Here is a 13,105-nt window from a genome sequence, read left to right as displayed (position 1 = left end):
ATTTAGTGCACCTATTAAGTCTGTCCCAAGATATTTATGCCATACATTTGAATGATTTAAAAAAAATAAAAACATACCTGTAAAAGAATTGCAATTGAAATAGATAAAATAGAAAATATCCAAGATAACTAGTTATTCAAACATTATCATTTTTAACTCAAAAAAATTCACAAGAACGAAAACTAATTTCTAACTGATTTATAATATGGGAAATGTTGACATCTTTTCTCCATTCGGAACACACACGGAATACCTTGCACAATTTTTCAGCATTATCATCCAGGTTTGTTGCAATGCAAAATCCCCGTAGACATCATATTTTTTAGCGGTGTCTTGGAACCTGATAAGCTAGAGGGGGTTTCAAAGAGGAAATTTTTTTTTTAATTTTTTCGAATGAACATTTGAATCCCGAGGTACCGGGTATTTATAAATATCGAGTAAAGTGTGAATTAAGAATATCTTGGGACAGAATATAGAACCTTTTTTCATTTAGTACTCTTATTCTCTATAGTTTCATTGCTTCAGTTTTTTAATTACAAAACCATACCCGACATTCTTTGCTGTGGTCTCTCAGATCTGCTAGATTGATTAGAGAACCACAAATCTGACACTCCTCAAAATCAGAAGATACAAGGGTTCTCTTGGTTTCGTCTATGTGTAATGAACTCTGTATTGGCCTTACAAAAATACGACCAGATGACATTTGCATTAATTCATCCACTGTGCATGCCCCAACACAAGTAACCATCAGAAAAACCCTAGAGTTTTCCATGGTGCGTAATATTTCAAATCCGCCACCTTCTTCAAGCCTGGGAAATTCCCTAAAGCATATATAAAATCTGAGTAAAGACTATTTTACTATAATAATGTCATACATCTATGTTTATCACACAATTTCAGAAGCATTCAAAGCATTTTAAGACTGAGATTAAGATTGAGAAGGGGGTCAATTTTTTATCAAGAATTAATAAAAAGTGTAATGACTCATTTGTAAAGTATTTGACTTTTAATGGCCAGATTGATAAAGCATAGGCGTATTAGATAGTCAGTGCAGTTGTAACATTATTATTAAGTTGTCTTGTTAATATAAATAATTTTTCCTATGGTTATTTACATAATACACTCCCATTTACAGGTAAAATTAGCAGTAAACATTAGGCTAAATATTTTACAAAGATACCGTAACTAGGACTGTTGAAATAGATCTTTAAAATAAATTTATATCTATGAACTTGAATGAAGCTTAGTACCTTAACAAGACAGATTTGACATCTGCTGCACTCCCAAATGATGGAAAAAACAAAGTTTTTTCACCAAGACCATTTGCTTTCAGTGTAGTCTTTTCCCGGGGAGTTGGCACCTTAGAAGAATTTCTGCTTGCAAGAGCACATACAATTTTTTTAACTTTTCTGTTCATCTGTTCTGCAATATAAAATAGGACATAACATTATTTTCAATTCTGAACATCAATCCAATCTGCAATAATGTAGTCTTCTCCCTTTTTTTTTTTAGCTCACCTGAACAGAAGGTTCAAGTGAGCTTTTCTGATCACCTGTTGTCCGTTGTTTGTCCGTCTGTCTGTAAACTTTTCACATTTTTAACTTCTTCTCTAGAACCACTGGGCCAAATTTAACCAAACTTGGTACAAAGCATTCTTATAAAAAGGGGATGTTAAAATAATTGTTAATATAAAGGGACCACCCTTTTTAAAGGGGAGATAATTGTGAAACAGTGATTATAGGGTGCATGTCTTAAAAATCTTCTTCTCAGGAACCAATGCACCAGAAATGCCAATATTTACACAAGCTTGTATATATAGTGAAAATTCTAAATTGTAAAAATTGTGACCCCCTGGACCAAAACTAGGGTTTAAAGTTTTACATGGAAAAACATAAGAAAAAAGTTTTAAAATCTTCTTCTAAAGAAACACTGTCCCAGGAATGCCAATATTTAAAAAAAAAGCTTGTATATATAGTGAAGATTCTAAATTGTAAAAATCATCATTCCCAGACCAAGATTATGGCCCCAGGCGAGGTTCAAAGTTTAACCTAATTATATAGGCAACAAAAAATCTTAAAAAATCTTCTTCTCTCTAACAATGCAATAGTTTGGGATATTATTATGAATACATCTGTCATCGAGATGGATTAAGGGCACTATAGGAAAAGGGGGACTAACTCGTATAGGCCCAACCCAAGAAACAGGGGGTCAGCCTATAGTTATTAGGCGGAAGGAGTTCAAAGTTCAACATAGAAATATAGAAGGAAAATGTTATAAAATATTCTTCTGGAACACTACAATGCTTCAATTAGTGTAAATACTTTGCAAGCATCCTTAAATAATGTAGATTCTAAATCAATAAAGCTTTGGCACTTGACTAATACTGGGGCCCCAAGAGGTGTTCAAAGTTTAATATAGAAATATAGAGGGAAAATGTTTTAAAATCTTTTTCTAGGGAACTACAATGCTTCAAGTTGTGAGATTACTAAGCAAGCATCCTTAAATATTGTAGATTCCAAATTAATAAAGCTTTGACCACCAGACTAATACTGGGGCCCCATGAGGTGTTCAAAGTTTAACATTCATGCCTAATAAAAGGGAAAACAGTAGGCCCTATGGTCCTCAGATTTCCCCTAAAATTTGCGAAGAGAAATTCTCTGCTACTTTATTTAATAATCTGTTTAACACTTGTAGCATCAATCATGTTAATCAAGAGTTTTTTTAAAGTGTACATATATCCACTAAAGTTCTTGCCAGTTTTGTTGTTGTTGATTTTTTATAAATAAATATGAATTTGTTTCAGTCATTAATCAGTATTTCAGTTAATCAATTAAAATACTTACTTCTATTTACAACATCACTCCTCCTGTTGTTAAACTGAAATGATACAATATCATGTAAGGCTATTAACAAAATTAAATTTGAGGTTCTCATGCATATTCATGATATCTAAAAGCAAATGAGGTCGGGGCTTTTATCCCTCTTTTCTTTTCACCAATTTATTATTGATAAATTAGATGAGGATAGATTTTTTTAAATCTCAAAATCTTTTTTAATAATACGTCATTCATATTAAAAGTTTTGCCGCCATTTTTAGTTTCGGCTATCCAATAACATCGGATGCTGTCAATAACTTGGTTGCGTTCAAGATCGTAGCTGCTACATAGGGCTAGGTAAATATACGTACATGTAGCCTAAATATTTTATGCTAAGCGTCGAATTCATGATGGCCACCTTAGTTACCACTTTGTAACAAACATGAAATCTTTTTACCGTATATAGTGATATTTTATTCATCCTTTAAGTGAAAATGAATTTTACTATGTATATTTCCGTTTGAAATTAACAAATTATGTCCATGAAATTAGTCTTTAATTAAATATTACCAATTTCAAATCTGAGACTCAGCGGTCCGTTACATATACCTTGATGTCTCAATCTAGCGGCTAAGCTAGCGCTAGGCTGGCAGCTAAGATCTTGAACGCAGCCCTGATAATAAATATCCAATACACTGGCGTCGGAAGCAAATTGAAAGTGGGGGGGGGGGGGGGGGCTAGACTAATCCTCAGAAATAATGAGGAATTTTTTTTCCCAAAATCATGGAAATCCTAATCCGTGGGGGTGGGGGGGGGGGAAGATACCTATGCACCTATACTTCCAAAAAAAAAAATCTTACCTACCAAAATTGTTTTCCCCCAAATCAGGAATTCCTTATTCCGTGGGGGGTTGGGGGGGTTGGGGGGTTGGTTGGCTAGTATGCCTATGACTCCAACTTTTCAATCTTCCAATGTAAATTTAGGAACAATTATCTTTGCTGTGAGAAAAAGTGGGGGAGGGGGGGCTGAACCACCTATGGTTAGGTCTAACTTTGCAAAAAAAGTGTGGGGGGGGGGGTTCCGACGCCTACGCAATATACAGATATGCACATGTACACTGAGTGTATCGTTAGTACTAATAATATATAACGAAATATAGTATGATCTTATCATTTGGTAAAATAGATTGTCATATATATTCTTTCATATAATAAGTTAACAATATAGTTACTATCTCCAAAACCATGTTGCTTACATGCACGTGTCTTGCTGGAGCAAATAGCCGCCGATGTTCACTGACGGCGTCGGCACTTCTATTCAGCCGAGTTGTTGCTGCAGAGGCAGGATGTTCATTCGGGACAGAAGTCAACAACTCGGCCGCCTGACCAAGCAGCCTCGACGCTTGTCTAATCACATCCTCCGCTTTACCCGCGGCCATTTTTAGATGCTGAACCGATCGAGGCTTTCGCGCTTTCTTACGTAGAACACAATAATCGATGACGCATATTGCATCCCTAAAAGCGCCACCTGGCGTTTATTTGTGCGTCCGCTCGTTTCACGTTGATGTACGTTCGTTTTACATTTATGTCTGTTGGTTTTACTTTTTTAGTTTGATTTGTATTTAGATATCTTTGGTTGATTTTATGTACATTTATTTTGCAAAGAAGCCTGTTTGTTTTGCACTTATGGTCATTGATAATATTATTTTAGATTGTTGAATTCAGTTTATCGTTTTGTAAAATTGTATTTTTTGCCCTTTCCGCTGCCCATACATCTTTAAGTGTTTCATTTGAGTACTGCCAATCCATCAAATATTTTTTAGTCTGAGATTGTTTTAAAGAAGTAACACAGTCTTTTTTAGAATATGTCATAATGTTTTGAATATTAAGAATGTTTAGTAGCTTTTCAATAGAGGAATACCAAGTTGTATTTTGGGCGAAATGAAGTTCTTTACTACATAGAAATGCATCTTTTAATAGAGGAAACTCTGTTGTTAAATTTTCTAATCTGTAGCAATATCTTAGTAATCTATTGACAATATCATAATGTAGAGGATTAAATCTTCCTAGTTCAGAAAGTGAAGCATGGTTCATACTTTTCTTATTCAAGCCCAATATGGTTTTACAAAATTTGAGATGTAAAGTTTCAGCTATTAAGTTGTTATAACATTGTTGTATCAGTATATCATTAGACTGTTTTATTTTTGTGTTATTGACATTAAAGATTCCCCATATTTCAGAGCCATAAAGTAAAATTGGCTTTATAGTGTGGTCAAATATATTTAAGCTAGTTGATATCCCGGGGTTTAGACTCAGGAAGTCTTTTCGTAGTTTGAAATAAGCTTTCAGTCCCTTTTTGTGTAATTCCACCTTAGCCAGTGAGAAAGTCCCTGAAGCTGTGAAATGAATGCCTAAGTATTTGTAATTTGGTACACATTCAATATTGAAATTTTTGTAACTAAATTTATGTTTTATTGTTCTCCCAGCTTTGTTAAATATAATAATTTTTGTTTTATTGGAATTAACTTGCATACCCCAGTCATCACAATATTTCTCTAGAGCATTTAATTTTTGCTGAAGTCCTTCTGGTGATGATGAAAAGATTACTATGTCATCAGCATACATTAAACAGTCTATGTTTTTTGAGTATAATGATATAGAGTCAATACAGCCCTGTAAATATGATGGCAGGTCATTTATAAACATTTTAAATAATGTGGGGCTCAAATTGTCTCCTTGACGCACCCCTAATTTGATAGGAAATGAGGAGGTAAGAAAATTATCATATTTAACACATGCTTCACTTTTCATATACATATTATTAATGATACAATAAAATTTTGTTCCCACATTATGTTGTAGTAGTTTTAGTTTTAATCCATTGTGAACAACACTATCAAAAGCTTTATGAAAATCTATAAAGCAGGCATATAATCTACCTTCTTTTGTATTACAATATTTATCAATTAAACATTTAACAATAAAACAATGATCAGAGGTTCTGGCATGTTTTGTGAATCCAACCTGACAAGGGTGCATGTATTAGATTATTTTCACTTAAATTAGGAAGTTATCTAATCTGGTGTTCAAAATAGTATTGAAAAGTTTGCCCAGATTACTTGTTATAGTTATTCCACGGTAATTGTTTGGGTTACAGGGATCATTTGATTTGAATATAGGAGTGATATATCCCTTAGCCCATTGCTCTGGGTAATAACTAAAGGAAAAGCATAAACTAGAACTGTCCTAATGGGACTAATACCCCCGCAAGGCTAATTTCAAATAGGACAAATAATTAAATTGAATAATAAAGGTTTGGAACACATACAAAAAAAAAATTCTAGAACTGTAAAAAAAAAATTAGTTAACAAAGAAAAATTAAAATCAAAATTGTCAGAATTTCACGGTAAATACATATCTATAACAGTAATACATTTACAAATTTATGGTAATATCTGATGATATTTTTTTTTCAATTTAATTGATTTAAAGAAATACCAACAAAATGACAATAACCCCTCCCTTTGTAGTAAATGGAAATACCAGTAGCCAAGCAATGCTCTTCTGTTGATAAAACTTTCAATATCTTTCTAATAACAGTCTTGACAGATGCAATTAGTTGTTTCAAATTTTCCTCACTTTCTCTTATGGCACAATGGAACTCCATATCAGAAAATTGATCCTTAGGACTATGATTTTCTTTGATGAACTTGTTAAATTTAATAAACTCCCAAAACATTACCATAATTACCATACTATGTAAAAATATGTAAAAAAAGAAAATTAAATATTACAAACAATTTTAGAATTGCCAAAACACAACAATCATATCTGTAATTTTGAATTTCATTTAAATTAATGCTCACTAGGGTCACTTCATCAATTTACTTGACTAATAAATTTAAACAACTTCTTAAAATAGTTTAATTTCTTTATTAATAATGATATTATTTATTTCCTTATAATAATAGAAACTTTTGGTTTACATGAAACAGTTTTTAAAAAGTCCCAAAACCATCACCCATTTTACAGATTATCAATTTTCCCTAAACACATGCTCCATCTGAACCATGGCTCAGATAATGGCTCCCTTGGGACAAATGAATTCAGCCACACTTGTCTTTGATGTTCTCATTAGCTCCCAAGAATTTATCATTGACAAACAAAAACTTTGCAATGTCAGTTGATAGAATACTTATAAAAAATTTAAAAAATTATTAATTAAGACATAAAGACAAAGAAACCTCAATCTGGATGTTTTTATATCAATATATTTTAGAGTGTTTTAATACTATTAATTAATTAATAAAATCTGTAAGGATTACCTCCCTTACTTTTCAACATTAGTGTACAATATATAGAATAAGGAAAATGAAAATTGTCATAAAATCATTAAATCTTGTCTGATCTTTAAAAAAAATTGCAGGTGCACATCTTCAGATGGTGTTCAACATATGTACAAATTTTCAAACTGTTCCATGCAGTAATAAAAAATTCTATAGGGGGGACAAAGTTGCGTCTACAGACAGACGGACAGACGGACAAGGTGAAACCAATATACCCCCCTAAACTTCGTTTGCGGGGGTATAATTAAATAGTTTCAATAAACAAGGTATGAGAAATGTGTGTCCACTTTTCAACATTTCATTCGATATAAGATCTAACCCTTTTGCTTTTCCACGTTTTAAAGAAGAAATTGCAGCAGATATTTCTTTGTTTGTTATTATGTTGTCTAGTTTATTAAATATGTTATGTTTACGTTCTTTTTCTGCAAGTAGAAAATTTAATTCTTTAAATCTGTCTTCAAAGTTTTTGTCCACTGATGAATGTAAAGATTTAAAATGGTTTAACCATGCATTAGGTTCTACTGGATAATTAGTTGAATCAGCTTTTTCTGCCCTTAGATCATTTACAAGTTTCCAATACTGTTTTGGGTCATCTATCCGCAAAGAATCTAGCTTGTTAATAATGTCGCTTCTAAATTTTCTATATTTCATCTTCCTTATTTTGTTATATTCCCGGTATAATTTATAGTAGTGCCCTCTGATAATGGGGTCCTTAGGGGATTTGCAATATAGTTTACCTTGAGCAACAACTCTGGCTCGCATTTTACTCAAGTCTGCGTCAAACCATTTTTTGTTTTTAACTTTATTTTTATTCTTAAAGTTTGGTTTTTTGACCGACAGTTCAGCTGATGATAAAATAATATTTTCAAAGTCAGAAATTAATTCAGATATTTTCTCATGTGTACATTTATCTGCTCTGGACAGGAAATTATTGATTTTTGATTGAATATTTGGTGAATTAAGAGCGTCTTGAAATCTTATATCTGACCCTTCTGTCCAAGTGTAATTAATGGGGACTTTATGCAAACCTTCCTCTGATCTGGTGGGTAAAGAATGTTGAAATTTGGCTAAAATTTCCCATGATATTTTGCAGTGACAGTCAGATAGAGTAGGAATAAATTCAGAAACTTTAAAATATAGAAGCTGTTTTGTAATTTCTTCAGCTGCTAATAAATAATCAACTGTACTCTGACCTAAGGGATTGAAACAGGTATAATGCCCAAAAATGTCTCCTAAGCATCTTCCATTCATAATGCGTAATTGATTTTGTATACAAAATTCAAGCAACTCTTTCCCTCTTGTGTCTAATACAGTATCATGACTTCGTCTTACTCTGGTAGTGTTATCTACAGAATATGAATCAAACAAAGGAAGGTACTTTGGGGTATCATCCGTAATAAAATATTAAACATAAAGGACATAATTCAGATAAACAAATGTACTGTGGTTGTTTTATTAAACTCAATATGTTATGAGTAGTGCATCAACATAATTTACCAGTAATATCTAAATATGGTAATCATGCAAAAATCATAAAGGGATATATCAAATGTAGAACAAATGATGTCAACACGAGTTTTCTTTGTCGACTACTCAATATGAAGTCAATAACAAATGAAGCCATCATGCACATTATGCATCACTGTTTTGTTATAGTCTGTCCCAAGATATTTTTGCTGCATATTTGAACGATTTTTAATAAAAATACACATACCTGTGACTGAAGTGCAATTAAAATCGATGGAAGGGAAAATTCCCAAGATAACTTCATTCACACATTATCATTTTTCCCTCGTAAAAATTCACAGGAACGAAAACAGATTTCCTACGGAGATTTATAATGGGGAATGTTGACATCTTTTCTCCATTCGGAAATACTTGGGACCCCTCGCGCAATTTTTCAACGTTATCATCCGGGCGTCTTCATCTTCTTGGCAATGGAAAAACCTTGTAGACTTTTTATTTTTAGCCGTGTACTGATACCCGACAAGCTAGAGGGGGCGTTTCAAAGGGGAAATCTTGGGATTTTTTCATACTATTGAATGAACATCGTCTGAACCAAGAGGTATTTATAAATATTGAATAATTTAAGAAAATATGCGGCAAAAATATCTTGGGACAGACTATAGTAAAATTCATCTTATATAAAACTGAACTGTGTTGTATAAAACATGTGAGCCCTCTGAACTTATTTCAACTAAAAGACATTCTTATGTAGAACAATTCTTAGCATGGAATCAATAAACATTGTACTTAAAATGTCATCATATAATTTGTTTACATGACAAACAAACAGTTCTATTCAATAACAGTGCTTACATATACATATAGAGTCTATCTAAATGTAATTACACATCATCTTATGTTTGTGTATTGTCACATGTACTGTTTATTTACATGTAATACTGGATTTTGTTCACTGTACCTGTGCCCCACTCAGCCACAAAGAGGTTGTCTCTGGAGTCCACACATAAACCATATGGAATCTGTAAATTACAGTCAATGTAGCGGAGGAACTGTCCGTCCTGATCCAGGATGTGGATACGGTGGTTGTCAAGGTCTGCTGTCAGGATCCGACCCTGGCTGTCTGTTGTGATGCTGTATGGACTAAATGATCCCTTGGTAGTAGAGGAAGGACCAGTGTAGGTAAACCGGAGTTTCCCGGCCTGATTGACCACCACTACTGCATGGGCTACATAGTCTGACACACAGATATCTAGGTTTCTGTTTTCACTAATGTATTTAGTGCCACCAGATGAATAGAGAAGTTGTCCTTTGTCGTCGTACTGAATACTTTGTTTCTCTGTGGAGCCAGAGTAACACACAACTTTTGTTTGTATATAATTATCACTGTCCATGACAACCAGGAGGTCACCAGAGGAGGTACTACAGACACCGCGAGGTCTCCACCCCTGTAGTCTGATCACTGTCTGTATCTGTGTATTCTTCACTATGTTCACAGTTCTATCTCTGTAATCAGTATAAACTAGATCCCCACTCCTTGTCACTGCTATGTCCCATGGTTCGTTCCCTGACTTGGTTTGGACTGACTTCACTAGTTCCCCTTGCACGCTGTAGAGTCTCATTTTGTTGTCATTAGAACCACACATCCACAGTTCTTCATCACTCACACAGGACACACTGTGTAATGCATGTAAGAATCCTCTATACACAGTGTCTATCTGTGTGATGATCAGTGGTACATCAATGAGCCGTCTGTCCCAGTAAGATTCCATGGTGTAGCCATGTTCTTCTGTTTTGATAGATGACGCTGACAGAGAACCAAACTGTTGATAAAGCTGTTCTTTGTTGATCTTCTGAGGGGTAAAACTTGGTAAGGACACTGTGAGTTTAGGAGGCAATCTTCTGAATTCAACATTCCTGGATTTGTAGGCAGAGACACGGCTGACATCATTGGAGTGCAGTAACTTCTTCAGATCAGCAATGCTCTGTGTGATTTCAGGTATGGTGTGTGTGATTTCATCTTCCTGTTTGTTTAAGACAGCCAGGTGTTTGGTGTCCATTTCATCAAGATCAGATTTCAGTTTCTGTATAATGGTGTCTATTTCTCTGTGCAAATCTTCTCCATGTTTGTTGATTACTGTTGTTAATTTCTGGGAGTTTTCTTTCAGATCTGCCTTTTGCTCTGAAATGCTAGATAAAATCTCTTGATATTTAGGATGAATTAATTTTTCACAATCTTGTAAATCTTTCTGTATTAAAATTTTTTTGCATTTTAAAATTTCCAATATATCTTCCACATCATGAGTTTGGTGTTCCTTAGAGGAAACACAGAGTTCACAAATAGGAATGTTGCATTGTTCACAGTATTGGTCACAGATTTCTGTGGAATGTTTTTGACATTTAGGAAAAGATCCCCGATATTTGAATGGCACCACTTTGTGTTGTTTGGATTTATCAGAAAGATGTTTCCCCTCACAGTCTTTACACAGATATATGTTACAAATGACACAGTTTAGAGGGGGGACCGGGGTCTCACAGAGATGACACCGTACCACATCCTGGAGGTCGTACTCAGGATCCATGGTCAAACGACTTCTTCACAACGGTGGACAATTCTGAAATTAAGAGAACAGCAATTCTTAGATCTTTATTTCCAATACATTATACATCATAAAATTTAATTAGCTTAATTCATATCTTTACTATAATTTGAAGATGAGTTCAAAACATTTCATTATGTTATGAATGTATCCAGTAATTAAAAATACTGGAAAAATAAGATTAAAAATATGGTTTATTTTATTTTTTAAAACAATGATTCATCATGTTCATAAATATATCGGTCCCTATTATGTGCATAATAAATAAAGAATAAACGTTAGACAGCCTAAATTTTAACATTTCGCTGATATTAGGCTCAAATCTTAATCGTTATATGAGGTTTTTTAGCCATTCCCCGTTTATTTTCCCTTCCAAAAGTTAACTGTTAGGTACAACTGCCAATTCTTGCTCTGATATGACCAAATTAGTGACCTCTATTACAACCTTTTTCTGAAACCTTTAACTGGATGAAGTATGTATGTGTGGATCCAGGAATTTTTTCTGCGAGGGGGCGGAGATGATGGATAATTCTATTTACTAAGGGAAGGGGGGGGGGGGTCCAAGGTCTATTTTCATATGATAACTTTTAACCTCTGTGTGCAAATTTAAGAGGTTATAATTTTCAAGAGTGGTCCAGACCCGACCCTCCCAGAGTATCCCTCTAGATCCGTGCATGAAGCCCACAGGCACCTGTTTCTGCATCAAGACGGATGTTACTAATAATAGCTAGTGTACCTTATTTTGAGACAAAGCTACAAACTAATTTAAATGCATGTGAAAGGTTCAACCTTTTTCTCAGCAAATGTACATTGTACAGCGAACGACCTCCTTTCATATTACAAAATTTTCAAACAAAGTCTGCAGCTGTGCAGTTTGGCAGGCCTTTGAATTTCTATCAATAAGCCGTTTTAAAAATGTATGGGAAGAGAAGTCGAGATATATACCCTATTTACATGTATATCGAAAAAATTGAAAAAAAACTTTTCTCAAAAACCTTCGGCCAAAGAAGCTAATTTGTGTGTCATCGGGGTTTGGGTGGGATAAAGATAGGGTATATCGACTTACTGAGAGAGTGTACAATTTAAACGCAAGACCCTTGCTTATATATAGGCCTACTGGTTTTTTGTTTTTTTTTACATATATTTTAATATATTTAACAGCAGTTATGTTCAGTTTAATAAATATACAAGTCAGTTTAAGAAATACGTACTTTTTTTTCCTCATATGTACACAATGGGTTATGGGTACAAGATCCCACAAGTTTCCCCCCAAAACTAATATTATATTGTGTGTGTACCGATATATTTGATGCCTTATGTGACATAACTAAGGTGATTATATGTAATCCAATATTATCATATTCATTTCTTATTTACTTGTGCTTTGTAAATAGAATGTGCTATAATTACAAACCCCTCTAACATGGCAACCGCAGGTATGATATTACTTCCTGGTCTGAAGGTTACCGTCCATCAATGAATTGTCGTATAGAATAGGGTACTTTTTATATCCTATAACCAGGCACTATAACCAGGATGTGCGCATGCGTGAACCAACTTTCCATCGGGATCGGTAAACGATTGGGAGGAAATTCGAAAGCTATTTGGAGGAACTTCGAACTGATATATGTGCAATTTAAAAATGCGATTTTTATATGAAAAATATGATCAGAAGTGATAAAAATGTTATGTACATTAGATTTTACACCAAAAAATTAAATAAACAATTGAGAGAACAATCAAAATCAATGTTACAGGAAAACAACAGGCACTTAGCATCGGAGGGGGGTTGGGGGTTGGAATGGGGGCAGGGACAGGGTGACGGGACTGCCCCCCTCCAGCACACGTTTTCTCGCAGCAAATATTTTTTTTGAATTAAC

The 13,105-nt window shown here is 33.9% G+C and overlaps 1 protein-coding gene across 1 annotated transcript in view; it reads right to left on the bottom strand.

Moving 5' to 3' along the window:
- LOC136269577 (E3 ubiquitin-protein ligase TRIM71-like) overlaps positions 1-12,704 on the bottom strand; it is an 85,597-nt gene extending 72,893 nt beyond the window's left edge. The window contains exon 1 of the mRNA XM_066068184.1: positions 12,640-12,704. The gene's annotated coding sequence lies outside the window, so the exon portion shown is untranslated. The remainder of the gene's footprint in view (positions 1-12,639) is intronic.
- Positions 12,705-13,105: the final 401 nt, after the last annotated feature.

The sequence above is a fragment of the Magallana gigas genome, chromosome 8, assembly GCF_963853765.1.
Source record: "Magallana gigas chromosome 8, xbMagGiga1.1, whole genome shotgun sequence".
NCBI lineage: Eukaryota > Metazoa > Mollusca > Bivalvia > Ostreida > Ostreidae > Magallana > Magallana gigas.
This window is presented reverse-complemented; position numbering and strand designations above follow the sequence as displayed.